Source organism: Rhamphochromis longiceps, linkage group LG4 (genome assembly GCF_057381845.1).
Source record: "Rhamphochromis longiceps isolate RC_006_pf linkage group LG4, R_longiceps_female_GT1.1, whole genome shotgun sequence".
Taxonomy (NCBI): Eukaryota; Metazoa; Chordata; class Actinopteri; order Cichliformes; family Cichlidae; genus Rhamphochromis; species Rhamphochromis longiceps.
Window position 1 is genome coordinate 19,866,660 of NC_140560.1, and position 21,063 is coordinate 19,887,722.

Consider the following 21,063-nt stretch of genomic DNA (forward strand, 5'->3'; position numbering starts at 1 on the left):
CTAGTCAAATGCCATTGGTTGAATCTTCTTGGACATTTTCCTGATTGTCCAAAAAAAGTGCAGTTCATGTTATCAATGCATTGTAAAATACATCTTTGTATGTAAGCTTGTGTTTGGATTTTTGTACATTTAATTCTCACTGTTAGATAGCTTTGGTGATTTACTAGCATTGCAGTCCAAGCTTCCAGCACATCTGTGTTATTAAGTACTTGTGTGTACCTGTGTGGCTGTATGCTCCTAATCTTCACTAGTTTCCATCTTTGAGCTGAAGTGCAGCTAATCACTTCACTGCTTCCCAGTGGACAGGCCTAATGCATTTAACCACTCCCAAAGGAACCAGTGCTTGACAGCGTAGAACGGCCTCTCTGCCTGCTGTCACAATATCTCGGCTTTTCTCATTACCTTTTCTTTCTTTATTCTCCAACACTTCTGTTGGCTTTTCTTCTGTCTGCCCGTTTCTTGATTTCTTTAAACTCTCCTTTCTAGTTGACTGTCTTTTGCTGTGTTCTTGTCACTTTTTCCCTCTGCTGCTGGCTCTTCTCTGTTTTCTCTGACACTTAATGTTGAAATCTAAATTCTCTGAGTTGAAAAACTGGATCACTTTGACAACAGAGCGCAACAGGTCACCGTCAGAGGATTTCAAATATTCTCAAAACAACTTTTGTTTTTCTTTAAATATTCATAATATATGCTATGATTTTTTTTCTCTACCAATACTTGGCTTTTCAGTTCCATTTGTTTGCTTGCCTGTCTGTCAGCAAACACAAACATGAACTTGGTGGAAAATGGGAAAAGGATGATGAACACATAAAATTTTTATACTGCTTTGGATCCTTTAACACTGCAGATTGGCCTTGAGATGAGCTCTATAAGAGCCCTTCTTATTAATACAACAAACTGTGCAAGCTTGTTACGGTATACTATTGCAGCCAAGGATTTAGCAATTTAAATTAAGCAATCAGGATGTGACTGAAGTGCTGACTTTAAGCTTTAACTCAAGTGGTTTGACAAAAGTGCTGCATAAATGAACTGTTTATTAATTACAATTATTAATTTTTGAAACAAAGTTCCCCATTATCAGAGAGAGATAGCGTAAACTTTAGGAGTAGCCAGATTAACAATCTGGATCATTCTTAAGCAATAATAGCAATAAAGGCCTGAAAGCAAACAGAAGGAAACTAAAGGGAATAATCACAGAATCATTTCCATGGTTACGAAAACTCCTTCACAAAAGGGTAATGGCGCACTGTACCATCGTCAAGGTCTATAATGAAGAGAGGCAGGGGTTAAAACTATTTCAGATTGTTCATTTTGGCTTCAGCTATTGAGCAATTAAATCCGAGTGGCAGGTTAATGCATAAAAAGTTATTTTTTAGCATGCCTGGAGTTGGTCCATTTGATCCCATGGAAAAAAAGAGAAATAAATAATGACATCCTACAGCCCAAAATCTAAAGCTAACTTGTTTACAATGATATTGCTAAGTGTTTGCTAAGTTTATATGTGAAATGTCTTGAAAAATTAATTCAGTTATGATAAAATTATGTTATTCTGAGTTTTCATGAAAGTACTGGGCAGTACAGTGCAGGCTAAAGGGTTTAGTTTTCAGAAATGTAGTAAAGTTTCGCTACTGCAGTGCTGTAGCTACTGTTGGACTGGTGAAGAGCAGACTGTGGTGTTCATGGTCAGTGTTAGGTTGCATCAAGGAAAGCTCATAATCTGAAGCACACCACAACACACACAAAAAAAGCTCAAGCAATATTTGATGGTTCTACTAGCTGATTGGTAACCACATAAAGTTTGTAACTTCTCAACACCTGAGGATAAAACTGAACAAAAAATGAGAGATGAAACTCTTCACTCACACTGCAAGTGTAAGTAACATCGAGTGACCTTGCTCCACCTCAGTGTTTTTAAGGCTCAAACATGACATTTTTGTCCCTGAAGCTGTGAGGCTCCGGCCCTCTTTGGACTTTTCACCCTCTCTTTTTATTTCTTTTATCTACAGTAATTCTTTGTCCTCTGATTTCGCATAGTGCTTTCAAATTCTTTTCTTTCCTGAGTCCCTGTGATACTTCATCATTTATCTCTTTCTTCAGCTCCTCTCTGTTCTGTTCCTCTTACTCTTGCTCTCTCTCAGTTTGACCTTCAGTATCTTTCTAGAAGGCTATAGCTTCCTGCCACCTAACTCTGTAAGAGACTAAAAGAAAAAAACAAGAGTGTGGATTTACTGGGATTAGCATTTTATCTGCTTTAGCCAATTAGCGGAATGATATAGCTTTTGTCTGCAGGAAGAGATGGTGATGTTTTGTTCTGTATTATCAAAGATACATGGTAGAGTTGTGTGATCCTGAACAGAAAGCTAATTACATAGGGGTGCAGACAAATACTTGCACTGGTAGGAAGTTGACAAAGTGCAACGTGATGCTACTATTTATCTGGAGAACTTTTATTCAAGTATTCAAGCAATTAAATTAAGTGTACAGGGTTAGCTGCTGCTAACCTATAGTTTGGCTTCACTTAGCATTAAAACTTAAATGTACACATTCTTTTTTATAAAACCAAATCTTTATTTTTTTCAAATTATTCCTGCTTTTCTCGAATTAAAACCACAGCCAGTTTACAGTGCAGTTTGTCATCACTTTTTTTTTAAATTGATCAATTTAAATGTTGCCTTTTTTGACTTTCCCATTACCGGTCTTGGTTAAAGATTACGTGAATGTCCTCAAAAAGCCACACTATCTTGGGGAAATGGTCATCCCTGAGATGGTGTAAAAGAAAATGATTCAGTCATTATCAAAAGCATTAATCACAATAATTAGGCAGTATTTAAGTACTGCCTGAGACTGAACAACCTAAAGATAGAAAATCAGTTAGCCACCCACTGAGAGCTGATCCCGTCAAAATGCACTGCTCACTAGATTTGTAATTGAAAAGCAACGTTAAGCAGGGAGATATGAAAATGGGCTTTAATGAAAGAAAATGACAGCAGAGAAAGGGGTGAAGTATAATGAGGTGAGAGGTAGAAATTCATAGAAGGGAAGCAAAACCGAGTAAGAACACTACAATAATGAGATGGCGAGGAAATATCAATCATTTAGTGCACGTCAATACAAGTGTTTAATAGCGATTAAGGTGCAGATGGGATGGATGAATCTGCCCTACTTTTGGTGTGTTGCTTTAACGCCAAAATGACACCACCAAAACTAATCAACCTCGTCACAGCTACTTAGAGACTAGCCAAGCACAACCAGGGTGTTCCACCAGAAAACATTTAGGTAAACAATTTATTTAGCATGTTGACAAATATACAAAAGATCCAGGAACCAAAGGAAATTTTTGAAACAATCTAGAAAATGTCTGATTGGGAATGACTTCATTTTTCACCATGAAAATGATCCCAACATTATTAGAGTAGTGTGGGATCATCTTAACAGAGAGATAAAGATGCTTAACAGAGGAAGGCGTGTGTCCTCATTTTGGACTCAAAATTGGTTTTGACAATAACATTTACATTAGCTAAACCTGGGATTTAGTCATGAACCAAAATTAGACTCACAAAGCAAATTTGTAATGCATGGACTCAAGTGTAATTTACATTTGTGTTTTTTTGTAAATAAGTTGCTATGGGCCACTGAGAGAAAACATGTCATGGTGAAAACGTCTACTTGTGACAGCACTGTGCTCAAACTGTCTGAGCCATATTTTCAAACCTATTCTTCTCAGTTAAGGTTTTTCATAACTAACTGAAGCATAACAGAACCCTAAAGGAGTCATAATGGAGTATTGTTAATTTTTCAGTGCATTTAAAATTGAATAGTAAAACTTGTGGAAGTGGGAGCAGGTTAAAATGCTTTTCTTGTTTGGAAAAGTCATAATACAGATTTAATGAAGTTAAGTTTATAGGTTTGGGGTAATACATTAGATGCAAATGTAATGTAGAATTAAATGTAAAAGTAGAATTAAACCCTGTCTTTTTTTAACCTAATGAACAGCTTCAACCTCAACTGCAGAACTGTATGACTAAAACAACCTTGGACTTTGTGTATAAGAATTATTTGGGCATGAAAAGTTTTCTGCATACAACAAGCCGACGTGTTTGGCCTGAGTCAGTATAAAAAAACAACAACAGGCCAGTTAGTTGTTTAAAATTAATGTGGCAGAGGCAGCACAGCAGCAGCACCATGAGACCTCATGTGTAACTCTGTTTTCTGATAAAAACTAAAGTTTATCTAATGCGTCCACCGGAAGAACCAAATGTGATGTAATTAAATTGAAGCTTGGCCAGAGAGAATTTCTCATCTCTCTCCATGTAAGCTGGATTCTTCAGTGCCAATTTAAAAGCCGTTTACGTGAATGCGTGAACATAAATCTTGTATGCGCGATCGCAATTTCACGATTGTGATATTAGAAGATCTTGACTTCTTTTGTTCTGTCAGTTTAGGGTTTAAGGCGCCGTCTTTATTTTATAGGAAAAAATTGGCCATCTCACCAGCACTGATGTGAAGTCAAATACAAAACACATGCTGGGACCTTCTTATCTCTCCCCGGTTTCCCTCTGGAGAGGAGGCCAGCACTTGACACTTCATGGCCATTTTACGCTCAGCTCAGTTTGGCTCTCTTCTTCATTCAATTCCCTCTGTCGCTCTCTCGGTGGAGGGTCTCCACTCAAAATGCAAAGACATGGGCGAACAAGAAGGTTAGGGCATTTAAATGAAAGTCTCTCTCCCTCTCTCTATTCTGCCTAGTTTGGGGTTTTGTTTTTTTTGTTTTTTTTGTACTCCACTTGATGCCCTATCTGTCACGGTATGGCATGGCACACCGTGGAAGGAGTGGGGAAGGAGGACCCAGGCGCGGTGCTCTATGTACAAACAGTGTTTATTTACAGAGTGAAAACAACGTAACAATAAATCCCCGTGTTCTCCCAGACTCCCGTGTCGTGTCTCCCGTGAATAGTCCGTGTGCTCTCTGCTCCCGTGTCAGCACCCCCCGGTGCTCGCTGCTCTCCGTGCCTTCCACGCTCTTCCTGCGGGAAACAATAGCGCAGCTGTCAGGACACTCAGAAATGGCAGGCATACACTTTCTGACTAAACTTAGACAGGGTGACTAACGTGGAGTCTCATGCAATGATCCCGCGTCGGTGGGAGCTCCAAGACTCTCTTAAGTAGCTCCCCCGACGAGGCCTGATCAGCAGCAGGTGTGTGGCTTCGGGTGTGGCCAGTCCCCTTGCAGGGCCACACCCTCCAGGCCTGACGCCGCCTATAAACAAGTGCTCAGCCACCCACACATACATATACACAAGCACAGGGAAGGGGGAGCAACACCAAAATACACAACAATAATAATAATAATAATATAATACATGACTGCTCAGGGATCCTGGGTCGCCCAGTCCCAGGACCCTGACAGTACCCCCCCTCTAAGGGTCGGCTCCCGACGACCCCAAAACCAAAACAAAAAACAGCACAACCAACCCAGGGCGGGCGGCTGGGGGAACCAGGACGGAGGGCCAGAACCAAAACAAGCAAAAACAACAAAACAACGAACCGACCCAGTCCACAGTCTCAGAGTCAGACCGCGCATCCCGCAGCGGTGCAAAAAGAAAACGAAAAGACGCCACAAACAGTCACAGGCGGCCCATCAACACAACAAGAGAGTTCAGGGGGCCTACCTCGAGCCCAACGGCGGCGACGTAGCAGCTCCGGCGGACGGCCCCGGGTCCGGCGGCAGCAGCAAAACAGTTCAGGGGGCCTGCCACGGGTTCGGTGGCGGCGGCACTGCTCCTCTGGCGGCCAGCCATGGGTCCGGTGGCAGCAGAACGGTTCTGGTGGCCTGCCACGGGTCCGGTGGCGGCAGAACGGTTCTGGTGGCCTGCCACGGGTCCGGTGGCGGCGGCGCTGCTCCTCCGGCGGCCTGCCACGGGTCCGGTGGCGGTGGAACGGTTCCGGTGGCCTGCCACGGGTCCGGTGGCGGCGGCGCTGCCCCTCCGGCGGCCTGCCATGGGTCCGATGGCAACGTCGCTGCTCCGGTGAGCAACAGCGAGGCGTGGCAACAGGTCCATGACGCGCCGATCGCTGACGTGGACGCACCGGACGTGGACGGCGAGGAGGCCGCGCTAGACGTGGAGGTCCCTCCGGTCCGCTGACCTCCTCGGCCGGCAGCGAGAGTTCCTCCTCGGCCGGCAGCGAGAGCTCCTCCTCCGGCTCGCTGAGCTCCTCAGCTGGCAGAGCGGGCTCCTCCGGCTCGCCGAGCTCCTGCTCGGGCATGCTGAGCTCCACAGCTGGCGATGCGGGCTCCTCCGGCTCACTGAGCTCCTGCTCGGGCATGCCGAGCTCCTCCTGCTCGCTGAGCTCCTCAGCTGGCGGTGCGGGCTCCTCCGGCTCACTGAGCTCCTGCTCGGGCATGCTGAGCTCCTCCGGCTCGCTGAGCGCCTCAGCTGACGGTGCGGGCTCCTCCGGCTCGCTGAGCTTCTGCTCGGGCATGCTGAGCTCCTACGGCTCGCTGAGCGCCTCAGCTGACGGTGCGGGCTCCTCCGGCTCGCTGAGCTCCTGCTCGGGCATGCCGAGCTCCTCCTGCTCGCTGAGCTCCTCAGCTGGCGGTGCGGGCTCCTCCGGCTCACTGAGCTCCTGCTCGGGCATGCTGAGCTCCTCCGGCTCGCTGAGCGCCTCAGCTGACGGTGCGGGCTCCTCCGGCTCACTGAGCTCCTGCTCGGGCATGCCGAGCTCCTCCTGCTCGCTGAGCTCCTCAGCTGGCGGTGCGGGCTCCTCCGGCTCACTGAGTTCCTGCTCGGGCATGCTGAGCTCCTCCGGCTCGCTGAGCGCCTCAGCTGACGGTGCGGGCTCCTCCGGCTCGCTGAGCTCCTGCTCGGGCATGCTGAGCTCCTGCTGCAGCTGGACGAAGTCTGAGGTTTCCCGAGCTTGCACTACCCCCCGGGCTTTACGCAGGGTGCAAAGGCAGGCGGAAACTCCCTTGAGCTGGCCGAGGTAGGGGTTTCCCTCCAGGATTGCCTCGATGGCGTTTAACCCCACCACTCCTGCCCTTGCGTTGGTGGTGTGAGTTACCCAGTCCATCAGGCGTTGGACGCGGGTGAGGTCGCTCTCTCCGGACAAGGCCGCTGGAGTGGGCAGTGGAATGGAGGCTGCTGCTGGTGGAGAAGATGGCTGAGCGTGTAATGTGGATGGTGAACAGGATGAAACGGTAAGCGGTGAGGTAGATGTCGCGGGGGATGATTCAGCAGGTGACGGCTGGATCACTAGCCGGGCAATAGGCTGAGGTACAGCGACCAGCTGGGCCGCGGGCTGCGCTTTGGCTACCGGCTGGGCAGCTGACCGTATAAACATAGCCCCAGAGTAAACAGTTGAGGTGAGTGACGATGAATTGTCCATATGACTCACCACAGCCGGCTGTTGAGATGTCTGTGGATTTAGCTGCGGTGAGGAACGCTGGCGGCGCGAACGTCGTTTCCGTGTCGGCGTCGGGGCCGGCGTCTCAGGCAGTGAATCCACCAGCTGTCTGAGCTGGTGGGCAGCCTGAGGAGGAGAGTGGAGGTGGAGGGTGGAAAGTAGGAAGTCCAGGACCACCGCATTAAGGGAGTCCACCAGCCAGGGGAATTTAAAAAGCATCTCCTGCCGTCGCCTCTCCACTGCGCGACGCAAACCTTCCGCTGGCTTCTCCCACCACACCTCACATAGGTGGTACACTTCGTCCATAACTTCCCTCCTGAGCCTCTCCTCGGAGACCGCTGGGTCCATTAGAGGCGGGATCATTCTGTCACGGTATGGCATGGCACACCGTGGAAGGAGTGGGGAAGGAGGACCCAGGCGCGGTGCTCTATGTACAAACAGTGTTTATTTACAGAGTGAAAACAACGTAACAATAAATCCCCGTGTTCTCCCAGACTCCCGTGTCGTGTCTCCCGTGAATAGTCCGTGTGCTCTCTGCTCCCGTGTCAGCACCCCCCGGTGCTCGCTGCTCTCCGTGCCTTCCACGCTCTTCCTGCGGGAAACAATAGCGCAGCTGTCAGGACACTCAGAAATGGCAGGCATACACTTTCTGACTAAACTTAGACAGGGTGACTAACGTGGAGTCTCATGCAATGATCCCGCGTCGGTGGGAGCTCCAAGACTCTCTTAAGTAGCTCCCCCGACGAGGCCCGATCAGCAGCAGGTGTGTGGCTTCGGGTGTGGCCAGTCCCCTTGCAGGGCCACACCCTCCAGGCCTGACGCCGCCTATAAACAAGTGCTCAGCCACCCACACATACATATACACAAGCACAGGGAAGGGGGAGCAACACCAAAATACACAACAATAATAATAATAATAATATAATACATGACTGCTCAGGGATCCTGGGTCGCCCAGTCCCAGGACCCTGACACTATCTGTGTTTCATTTTCATCCATTTCACATTTTTTTCTCTCTTGCTGATCCCCTCTTTATATTCATGGCTCACCAGTGGCCAATTCGGCTTTTCTCTGCTCTTCCCGGCTCTCTTTTGCTGCTCTGCTCAGTCCTCACCTTCCTATCCTCCCTGTCTCCTCCAGCTTCCTGAAATCATCTCTCGGCTCACCCCTTTCCCTTGACGTGCACTCAAGTGGCGTCACAATTCTTTACCATTACGAGTGGGCTTTGCTTTATTTTTATGTACGTGGATGGGGGTTGGGGAGGGGGAGGGGGGTTTAGGCAAGCCACAAATGCTCCGAGAGCCATATTCAAATCTCATTTCACACTGCTGAGGGTGAAAAGACCTGACGCAGCACTCTGTGAGGGGAGACGGAAAAAAACAGGAGGAGAGGAAGGGAAAGAGAGGGTGAGAATGAGAGGAGTAGTGAGAGATGGGAAGGAAATGATGGTGAAGACAGCGCTGAAAGTGGAGGAGGAAAGCAAAGGGACGTGACGCGGGAGAGGAGGAGACTGATGCTGGCGAGGCGATACCTACAGTTTGGCAAAGGAAGCAAAAAAAGAAAAGAGGGAGTCAGGCAGTAGAGAATGAGTTCTCCTCAGACAATTCTAAAAAGGAAAGAAGAGGGTGAGATGATGAGAACTGGGTGAGAGAGTAGAAAATCATGAGAGAGGACGAGGGGTAAGACAAGTTTTGACAGTTTTCACTCCGTCAGCAAGTGCCACACTTTTGTCCCAATCACTTTTCCTGTTTCCACAGTGTCATCTCCATCCCTCACTCGCTCTTTTTCTTTTTTTTTTTGTCTCCAGGTGAAGCTCTTCCATCCTCTCCCACTTCCTCCCCTCTCACACAGTGTGCATGTTTATGCAAATGAGGTAATTAGGAAGCTGCTTGGCTTCATTCGAGCTCTAAGGTTTTTTTCGGATGAGGTGTGAAAAGCAAAAAAAGAAGAAAAAAGGGAGGAGAAATGGATGGATAAGAACACGCATCAGCGTTACACACCCCTATATCATTCCCTTTAAAGTGCTGCGTGTTTCTTTGTGCGTGTCCGTGTGTGTGCAGTTTAATATGCTTTCCCTTCTGCACAAGACACAGCAACAAATTCCCCGAAACACTTCGGCTCTCGTTCTCTTTTCCTTTCTCCAGCCCCGTGTGTCCTCCCCCCTCCTCCTCCTCCTCCTCCTCCCCACAGTCCTCAGTGCTCTCATCTCCTCTCATCTCCTCTCATCCTCTACCTTCTTCCTGTCACCCCTGCTTACAGCCTTCCCTCTTACTATGTTGTCTTTCTTTGTTTCTGTCCCTTCCGTCTCACTCGCCCAAGTCACCTCACCTCTGCGTTTTTCACCCGGCCGTGCAACTTTTTTTCTGTCATCTCCATTTTTTCTCCCCCTCCCCTCATAGCTCCCATTGTCTGTGCACGCAATCCTCTCTTGTGTGTTCATGTTCTTTCCCGATTCAATCTTTTCCTTACCCCTCCTCGTTGTCTGTAAATCCGGTTTTCACCGTCTCTAGCTTTCACCCATCTCTGCCTCTTGGTGCTTATTCTGTGCTCGTGTTGTATTTGTTCTACACGTCCCCTTCTCTGGCTTCACATCGAGCTGTAAACACAAACACAAATGCATGCAGAAATGCACGCACTGTACTCTGGGATAGACATATGTTTCATTGGTGAGGGAGGAAACATGAAAATTGAGATCATTTCTCCTCGGGGTTGATATCGGGGCTTAAGTCTGCCGTCTCTTTGTCTCGTTCGCTCTCTCTCACACCGACACGAAGTTGTACAGAAACACGCGCCCGTGCACGCGCACGTCACCTTGTGCCAGTTCTCCCTGAGTTTTTAAACTTTGGATGGCAGTTTCCTGTCAGGGCATAAAAGCAACGGGAAAGAGATTTCTAAAAGGAGAGGAAGAGACAGTGAGGAGACAAGGGGAGAAGAGATAAGGAGTGCTGACAGATGTTCAACTCGACGCTTTTTGCCCCGCAGAGGAGAAAAAGAGGAATGGATCTGTCGTTATTTCTCCTCCTCCATCACTTCCTCTTCCCCCAAAACTCTGTTCCTCTCCTCCCCTCCTTGTTTTCCCCCTTGTAGAAAGCCCACGTTAAACAGAATTTGACTTCATTGCTTTGATCTTAAGGCACTGAAGCTTTTAGGCAACTTTAAATAGCACACAACAAAACAGCACAGAATGGATTTTCAGCACCTCGCAGACAGCGCTGCAGATTTCATGCCAGCGTGCTGGTTAACAAGTAACTTTTAAGTCAGATCTCAGGTGAGGGAGGATGAAGGCGTCACAGTGACGCTAAAACACAAAACACGGCCTCAAATCCTCTCCTGTGCTTTAAATTAGAAAGATCATAGTTCTTTGGCCAATTAAGAAACACCTGTGACAATGATAGCCTCCACTGTCCTCATTACTGTTACTTACTACCTAGTTTGGCTGTGCGTGATGGTTTGTTTGTGTGGATGGCAAAGGCGAGAGGAATAGAGGACAAAGCCCATTATCTGACATAAGGCAGCATCTCAAACGCACACAGAAAAATATGCACAAACACACGTTCACACTGACAAACTGCACGCATATTATATGTGCACCTGCAGCTGTCCGGCAATCTGCCCCTAATGTGAATTGATTGTCTTCAGTCCCCCTGCCGCTGCAAAAACCCAGACCACTGCATGATATGGTTTGGAGCACACACAAACAGTCACTGAAGCTACCAGGCTACGAGTAGATGCTCTCACATGCCAGTAAATACGATTGACCGTTTGCTTTATCTGGCACGCCTATGAGTGTGAGCTCTCCCTGCCTCACACACAGGCAGCCGGAGGGAAACGTGTGTTATTTATCAGGGTGAAAGAATGACAGCAAGAACTCTAATAGTAAATCATTGGCAGCATTATTGGACCTCCTCTCCCTCGCCTGTATGGATTTGTGTTGGGAAACTGGAGGAGACTGTAATAAATCAGCCAATAACACACAAGAGAGTGTGCACAGAAATCTTTCCACAATGCACGGAGGCTAAAGCTCTTTACTTTACTTTACACATGCACACACATATAAGAATTTATAATAAATGCGCTGATAAGCTGGGCCGCGATAGGAGCTTTTCTTATGTGGATCAGTCACTGTGTTAGCTCTGTTTTCTGTCTTCTGCAGTCCTCTGCTTTTATCTTACAAACAGACAGATGGGATATGAAAAGATGGATGAAACTGCCATGACACCACCCATTCTTTGTGTGCAGTCCCACTTTAAAGCCTTGACTTTAACAGTTTGGGGTTTTTTTCTTTTCCTTTTTTTGGAGCCAAAAGTGACCATTTTTATAGATGAGAGGCTGACGAGGGATCAGTGCTAACAAGTGCATTGCATGGATGATTTTGTACAGTTAGAGACACTTGTTTATTTGTTATATAAATAAATAAATTGGCATTATATTCATTGTTTGTGTGGGACATACATAAAGTTTGGGATGTGAAACTGCCTTTGTGAACAAGAGAGCTGCATGTGGACCCAAACCCAATTGAAATGACAGTGCTTGTGCATTAAAGGGCAGCTTTGTTTGTGAATTGGAGAGTAAAAGAAAAGACAAATGAGCTGTGGTCACAAGGGATATGAGAAAAGACATGCAGAAATATGCAATTTCCATTAAATTGAACTAAAGCTAATACTAAATTGAAAAGCAAAGTCTAAATCAAACAGCAAATTTGATTTGACATTTTAAATTTCTGCTTAACAGAACTATTTCAGGTCTCCGGTTGACGTCTCCTCGCTCTGTGCAGCAAGCCATAATCCAGTTTCTATTGTTCCATTCTTTCTTTGCTTCTTTCTCATTCATTTCCCTGCCTGTCTAAACTCCTGCCACTGTCATTGCTCTTGAACTTTAACTTTCCCTCTAGTCTAAAAGCTGTTAACATGATGCTAATGCTAATATATTGAGCCCTTTCACACTGCAAGGTGTTGTTAGCGTTAGCTTGTCGTGGTGTTGGCAAGGATTTAATACAGCAGGGAACTCAGGATGACTTAAGTACTGAAAGATGCACTCAATACAGTCTATATACAGCAATAGTCTTGGCTGCCAGAGCTAATGCTGTTAAAACAGATTAAACTGATTGGGCCACTGATTCAGTGTAATCCACTGGCAGCCACTCTCTTAAGATGATTTCTGACAGGGGGCTCAGTATCCTCTTCATCATAGAATGAGAGAGACACAGTTGGAGACAGAAGTAAAGAAAGAGGTGGGGGTAGAAGAACATGGAGAATGAGAGCAAGAGAAAAAGGCAGAGAAGTGGATAAGAAGATGAGAGGAGGGGAAAAGGGGAGGGAGAGGATGCGGATTAACCCTCCTCTCGTGTTAGGGTCGGCACCGACCCATTTTAAATTTCAAATGCATAAAAAAATTACATACATTTGTTTATTGTATCAAGGCTTTTTGACTTTGTCAGGAACCTCTATTTCTACAAAATAAAATAAAAAAAATTATTTTCACTAAATTATAAAATGCCCTAGTTGAAATTATGACCTTTGTGTTGTTAGGGTCGGTTTCGACCCAGGTATAATATTATGAGTATAAAGCAATAATTAAAGCCAAAACTGAAATCATAAGTGCACTGTCAGCTAAAACACTTACAGCAAGCGCCTCTCCTAATCATATGAGCTTTAGGGGATTCTTATTTTGCATGTTTTTTGCAGTATACCTGCACAAAAACAAAACAAAATAAACACGGGCATGTGAGGTGAATTCACTATTTGAGTGGCCATTTGACTTCCAGAGTGCACATTTACAATTTGCAGCATACAAAAAATGAGAAGAAGATTCACAGTGAGCTAAGTTCTGGATCATATTTTTGGTGAAAATGAAGGAGAGGACACAGAGCAGCATAGCGATTCAGATGGGCAGGTTTCTAAGGAGGAAGACAATGTGGACTATCATCCAGAAGACACAGACACATCTGATCAGAGGTGGAGGTCGCTGGTGCTGAAGCTACTCCTGCTGAAAGATTCAAGTCCAAAAATGATAAGATCTTTTGGAGCTCAGTACCTCATGATGTACATGGCAGGGCAGCTGCTGCAAATGTCATCAAAATGACCCCTGGAATCACAAGGTTTGCTCTGACCAAAGTCAGTGACATCAAGAGATGTTTTGAGATATTTATGCCATTGTCACTAGAAAGAATCATCATTACTATGATAAACCTTGAAGGAAAAAAAGTCAATGGCGACATGATGAGGAATACCTGGATGCTTTCATTGTTCTTGCTGGAGTGTACAGATGCTGCAATGAGGCCACTGATCGTCTATGGGATGCATCGACAGGCAGAAACATTTTCTGGGCAACGATGTCACTTCACACATTTGATATCATTTTGATTCAAGAGTCCTCAGATTTGACAACAGAGAGACCAGACCGAGGTCTGACAAACTTGCTCCCATCAGGGATGTCTGGGAGAGATGGGTGCAGCTTCTTCCACTGATGTTCATCCCAGGGCCAGTGACAGTGGATGAATGTCTTGTCCACTTTTTGAGGAAAATGCCCCTTCCGGCAATATATACCCAGTAAGCAAGGGAAAAACGGCAGAAAAATCTGGGAAGCCTGTGATGCAAAAACCAACTATGCCTGGAATGTACAGATTTTCACAGTCAAAGCTGCGAGTGGCACCCCTGAGAAGAAACAATGAAAATGTGTGGTCCTCCATATGACCACTGGACTGCAGGATCACAATATCAGCTGTGATATTTTATTTTATTTTATTTTTTACCAGATATGACCTCGGACAAGAACTTCACAAAGGAAACTGAGGTGAAGCTGTATCATTGGGAAGTGATAAAAAGCCCACAATTACCCACGGCTATAACCAAAACAAAGGAGGAGAGGACTTTTTCTTTTTTTCAGTTTATATTAAAGGTCTACTGCTGAAAAAAAACAAACTTTTTTTGTCTTTTCTTGATGTAAATGTCTATGGGTCGAAATTGACCCGTAACACCATCGATGTCATTTTAGTTATTAATCTTAAAATGAAAAAAATCAATAAAACAGATTTATTTAAGAGATGTGTCCTATACCCCTCAGTAATACTCAGGTAACACAGAAACCTTTTATTTATTAATATGATTCTCTTGAGGTTAATTTTACAATTTTTTTTAAATTGAAATCGAGGGGTATAGTGACAAAAAAAGACCCAGAGGCCCACACCAAAAGTATTAAAACCAACATTTTCATGGATAAGGAAGCCTAACAAGGTAACCAAGAGATGAGAAACAAATTGGATGATAACTTATTGTTTTTAGTATATTTTATAGCTGATTTAATTCACGGGTCAAAACCGACCCGCTAACATAAGAGATGATAACAGAAAGCTAACACGAGAGGAAGGTTAAGACACTCAATTGGAAACTGGAAATTTAAAATTCCAAAAGGAAGAAGCTAGATTAAAGGAGAATCAAAGGCAATCTTTCATCCGTTCCTTAGATCAAAAAGTTAATTGCTGTGGAAACTAAAAACCATAGTTGAGAGAAAAGCCGCTAGTTCCTGCAGAAAAAACAAAGCTTGTTTTAGCGGGATTTTTATTTTCTGCCATAACAAGAAAAAAATGGACAATGCATTTGAACCCCAAGTCCCTCCCAAGTTCTTCTTCTCTGATGTTTGACTTTTTTGACTCATTTCTTTGCTCCACTTCATCATCTTTTGCACTGGGCAGAGATTGCTTGTAATTACTTGTGTGCCACAAGCAGCTGCAAACCATTTCATATGAAGTGAATTTATTTTGGGTGTCAGTCAGTTAGAAACATTTCATTCAATGCAGAAGCAAATGAGACAACAGCCAAACAGAAGGCATCTGATTCGGCTCTGCTGTAATAATGCACTCTGTTCATCTTTACGCTTCGGTGATAATGCGATCTTTTCACTGCTTATTTGTACTGTGTATTTACACTGTTGTTGAATTAAAACGGCTACTTGTTCAACTTTATTCTGAGAGTTTTTATTTCTTACCTGAACTAATCTGTAAACACTGAACTATTTCTTTTAAATGGACCAAATAAAGTGCCACCTTTGCACAGCATATGGTTATTAGAGGTGAATCTGCCCACCTTGCTGGTCTGTGATCCATAACAAATGTGTGGGCCATTCTGGCAATGCTGCAGAGTCAGGATAATGCTGCTGAAAGCAGAAGATGGTTTGACACCCATATGTCACTTACTAACTGAAATACCTTTAAGTGCCTGGCTGTGGCTGCAGGGGACAGCCCATTTCACTGCAGTAGTTGTGGATATTTTTGCTCATTTCAAGGTAAAAAAAAAAAAAAATGGAATCAAAAAATCAAACTACCCAATTTGGCGCAAGCAGTGGTGTGACCTGCATAGGGATTGAGTCCCTTATATGAAGAACACACTGCTGTTTATGTCTTTATTTGTTCGTATGTATTTGTCTTGAAATGTGCTGCCTCTTGGCCAGGACTCCCTTGAAAAAGAGGTCTTTGATCTCAACGGGACATTCCTGGTTAAATAAAGGTTAAATAAAAAAAAATAAAAATAAAAATAAAAAATAAAAATTATGCAGATTAACCTTTTCTATCTTTTATGTCCCTCAATGTCCCTCCTCAGCTAGCCAATAAGAGCAGGTGAGGCCCATTGGCAGTAGTGTCGTCAGATGGGCTGCAAACTACATTTAAGACTGAAATAAATTAAACAGCCACTTCTTTTATCCAGCTCAAGTCAGTGCATTTAGATATGAACATGGGGTTCAGATGATCTGCTGAATTTAAAACTGGAAAAATAGGTTCTTCTGTACATGATGGTGTTTCTGATTTTGAGGTTTACAGCAGTTGCTCACAAACTCTTCTTTCCCATCTTTGATCCACCATAAGCCAGTGAAGGATTGTACAATTTGATAGTGGATTTCGAGAACTTGGCTTGAGTCTTCGAGTTTACTTTTTTTTTTTTTTGTTGAGGTTTGGTCATATTTTTCAATCTCCTAATAATTAAGCTAATAAAAGTTTGCATTCAAATTCACCATACGTTTGACGCAACGCTCTGATGTCACAGTCACTGATGTTGCCAGATACTAACTGTAATTAAAGACTAACAAACCACAGAGTTTCATGATTTACTGAAATCCCTGCATGCCTCCACATAACACAGTCACATGCAATGTGTTCTCTGCCTAGTTTACTTTCTTAGAATAAATAGATCTGTGTAATTTTGGGCAAAGGCACATTATTTTTTCTTTGTCTTTTTTTTTTTTTTGGCTGTGAAGTTGCATTTCTATAATGAACATGGGCTTAAACTGCTGACCAAAAATATTGCCTTAATGGTGAAAGACTTAATTAATCACATTCAGACTGTGTCCTGTTTTCTACAAATGTAGCTGAACTATTTCACAGGCACTTCTCTTAGCCATTGCAGAATATTCCAGACTTTTACCTTCAAAATCTCAAAATCTCCTGGATCGCTGTCAAGGTTTTGTTTCATTGCCCATCTGCACTGTGAAGTGTTGTCCAGTCAACTTGCTGCATTTTGCTGAATCAGAGCAGACAGTGAATCTCTGCACACTTCAGAACTCACTGGGCTTCTTCTTCTCTCTTTTATATTGCCAGTAAACGCCAGTGATCCAGTGGCGTTGAAAGCCACACATATCCATGCATTATGATGCCTCCACCTTGTTTTACAGATGATGTTCTGTGGTTCAAATTAAAAGCTATTCTGAGGGTTCTCCATAATTCTTTTCCCCACAACATTTTCATACAGTTTGATCTTAGTTTAATTTCTCCATAGAATAACATTCCCTAACCGATTTGGCTGTGTTGGATAGTTTTTCTGGCAACGTCTAATCTGGCCTTCTGGTTCTTAGGGATGATAAATGACTTACTCCTTGAGTTGAACCTTGTGAATTTTCTCATGAAGCCTTCTCTGTATAGTAGATAATGAGAAGAAGAAATTTCCACACCTCTCTAGAACATTCTGTACTTGGCTGGATTTTCTGGAGGTTGGTTCTTTACCATGGAAAGCATATTGAAAGCATCCACTACTCTTGCTTGTGTATATCCAGCCCTTGTCATTGTGCCAATCTCACCGTTACTCAGAATGCACCACACATTTTTCTGGCCACTTCTAATAATTTAGCAGGTTAAGGATGGCCTGTTTCACTCGTTTTTAAACATGTGGGCTCATAGCAACAGCTTCCAAATGCAAATGCCACACCTGGAATCACTCTTAACCTGCCTAATTTAATAAGACAAAGTCAACTAATAGTTCGCATCTGTCCATTTAATGGCTTTTGACCATACAATTACATTTAAGCACTTAAAAATAAGCCACTGTGTGTAAAAATGGTTGATACTCCTCAACGGTTGATGCAGTGTTTGTCTTCAACCCCTGAAATTAAAGCTGAGAGCCTGCACTTTAAATTTGTGTTGATATTGTGATAAAAAATGAAAAAAAAATATCAGTGTCTAAAAGTATATGGACCTAACTATGAGTTCTTTCAGTTTCACCCTTAAAATCTTCCTGGATATTCTTTATTTCAATTTTATGACTTACTGTAATCATCTCACGACATTGCTATACTATTTTTTGTGCACGAAAACAAAAGAAGATTTTTGGAAGAAGTGTTTTTTTTCTTCTATATCCGCTTTTATATCCACAGCCACAGAGTTATCATCATACCTAACTTGTTTGGACCTATTTTGTAGTTCTGTGTACCCCATCTCTCGCCCTGTGACAGCTGGGAAAGGCTCGAGTTATCCACAAGTCAAAGAATTGGATAAGTCAAAGAAAATGGATGGATGGAAGGTGAAAGCATGGAGCCTAGCTGGTGTAAAATAAAACAATGGTTCAGAGAGGCAAAATTTACACTGAATGTTGACCTTAAACGGCAAGGCAGAGATTACTTTAAGCTGTCCTTTCAAGTTTGTCAAAACCAGTAAGGAGTGTGCAATAAAGTTGTTTAATCATACTCCAAAGTCCATTTGTGCTGACATATTTAAATGTTACAATGGTCCTAAAGTAGACATATTAGGGTTTACTTGGCGAGGTAAAAATGGAGAGTGGGAATTATGTTCCTCTCCATTATATGAGAGTCGCATTTATCACATTTTAGAAGGCAATTTTATGGTGCTGTCAAAAAGCCAGCCATCATATTCACTGCTGGCTCCCCTGTCAGTGACTGGTTTATAAATATATTAGACTCTCTCATTGGCTATATTGATAGTCTCAGTAACAAAATAATGTGTTGTTTTGATCACTCAGCAATATGTGTCAAAGCTGGTTTGTCTCAGGTCACTGAATGAAGCGCAGCCTTAACTGAAGCGACAAGGAGTGTGTGTGTGTGTGTGTGTGTGTGCGTGCGTGCGTGCGTGTGCGTGCGTGTGTGCGTGTGTGTGTGTGTGTGTGTGACTCTGTCTGTTGTGAGGGGGTGTGTATGGTTCTTGTGCAAGCCTAAGTTGTCTTCTCAAGGGATACTTGCCCTGCAGTGATTCTAATAGCATTAGCCACTGTCTGTGTTGCAATGGACCAATGGTGCATTATGTTTTACACACACACACACACACACACACACACACACACACACACACACACACACACACACACACACCTGGGACAGTACCGATCATCAGGGATCTTCCTCGTGTTTTCAATGCTCAGTGTTCTCATTTTTCAGCCCAGTCACACATGACTATGTGTACACTTGTGTGTGTGTGTGTGTGTGTGTGTGTGTGTGTGTGTGTGTGTGTGTGTGTGTGTGTGTGTGTGTGTGTGTGTGTGTTCTCAGCTGATAATATTGTGTCACCTCACCATGACACAGTGAGAGAATTTAAGTGCAGTTGAAATGGGGTGTTTCTTTAAGTAAGTGTGACACTCAGGCTGCTGCCTGAGAGGGCTTTGTCGGACCCAGATTGGTTACATACCCACAAATATAGATATAGCACACATCACGCACAACTCGGCTGTATTTTTGGTTTTAAAAAAAAATCCACGGTAACTTTCCAATCCAGCCTTTCTAACTTCTGAAACTCATAATGCAACATTACAGGGAGCCAATTTTTAATAACTTTCCCCTGTGGAAACTGAGGATTATGAGCCACAATGTGTCAGATATGCTATCAGTTCTTTTCCAGATCTCCTGATTTGGATTGTCTTCCACAGCAACACAGCTGGCATTAATCATTACACAGAGGGATGCAGTGCCTCACCTTTTACCTCCAAATGGCTCAATTATTGTTGCTGTTGTGTGAAAACATTCTTTTTCTTCAAAAATTGAAAATTCTGTAAATGTACTCAACAAATTTATGAGTTTACGAGTAGGGGAAGTAAAGATCTGAGCCGTAAGGAGAAGCTGTCAGTTTTCTGGTTTATCCTCACCTATGCCCACGAGCTGTAGGTGACCGAAAGAATAAGATTGTAGATACAAGGAGAGTCACCAGGATGTCTGAGTTCACCTGTAGAGACAGAGTGAGGAGCTTTATTTGTTCAGGAGGGCCCTAAAGGCTTGCAGCTCCTCTGTATCAAAAATGCAACTTGAGATGTCTACGAGGCATTTTGGACGACTCATAGGTGAAGTGTTTCGAGCGTGTCCATCCTGGAGGAGACCCTGAAGCAGACCCAAGTCACGCAGGAGAGAGTATTTCTCTCGACTAGGTTGGTAACACCTCAGTATCCCCCCAAGACAGCCAGAGGCGGTAGCTGGGGAGAGGGAGATCTCAGCAGCACTGTTTAGACTGCTGTCCTCTGAGAGCAGGATGCAGATAAGCTACAGTATAGTAATCGATATATATTTTACATCTACTGCTGTCATACAAGCTAAAACACGTTCATCAAGTAACACTGAGCTGATTTCACGCAGAAATAACAATTTATAATTTTACAATATACTGCATTTCCATCTTTAGTCTTAGTGTTTTACACCTATAGTTCATTTCCTCTGGTCTGAATCAGTTGATGAGTTTGTAAACATGTACAAACTCATCATGATTTGGTTTATTTTCACCCTGAGAAAAATCCAAGTGAACTCCAAGCAAACTAAAGTGTGTTGCTACAAATCATGTGAGAATGTTCAGTCCAGTCATTGGCCAGATGTATCTGGGGCGGGAGCTGCAAAAGCAAATACAGGAAGAAGGTGCTGTGTTCTGCACTACTGGAGAACACAGAGAATTTACAGTGATTTCACAGATTGCACATGTATAGTACCTTCCTGCATTGAGAATGCAAAGCATAAGTGGCTACGGGAGAGGTAGATGGTTAAGCTCGAGATCACACCATAAACAAACTGTCCTGTAGTTCATTTGGAGCCTTACTGAGGTCACCTCCTCCAAAGGGTCTCTGTGTGATTACAGTGTTCACACTGGCAAAAATGAACCATTTAAATGGACCGCAGGGGTGAAAACAACCCAAGACCACTGTGTCCATTGTTAACCATTTGACTCTCCTAAACAATCACATATTTTCCCAAATCTAATGTCACTCCACAGCACGCACAGGTACCAACATACTTTTTGCTGGGCTTTTAATAGTGGTAAAAACTGCATGTATACTCTATTTGTCGTTCAGCAGCCATGCCTCCGGGCTGCCTAGAAGGGGTATTGGCTAGTATAATATCCCTGTTGTGGTGCACAAATTCACAATGATGCTAATCGCAATTGTCGCTCTGTGTGTGTGTGTGTTTTAATTGAAAAAC

At 43.9% G+C, this 21,063-nt stretch overlaps 1 long non-coding RNA gene and 1 pseudogene across 1 annotated transcript; both read right to left on the bottom strand.

Moving 5' to 3' along the window:
• Window positions 1–4,858: 4,858 nt before the first annotated feature.
• Window positions 4,859–5,262, bottom strand: LOC146671451 (uncharacterized). Its single transcript, XR_014911607.1, has 2 exons — window positions 5,110–5,262; window positions 4,859–5,024 (listed from the first exon to the last, which is right to left on the bottom strand). It is a non-coding gene; the product is annotated as an uncharacterized LOC146671451 (long non-coding RNA).
• A 292-nt stretch (window positions 5,263–5,554) lies between these two features.
• On the bottom strand, window positions 5,555–8,098 carry LOC146671452 (uncharacterized; annotated as a pseudogene).
• Window positions 8,099–21,063: the final 12,965 nt, after the last annotated feature.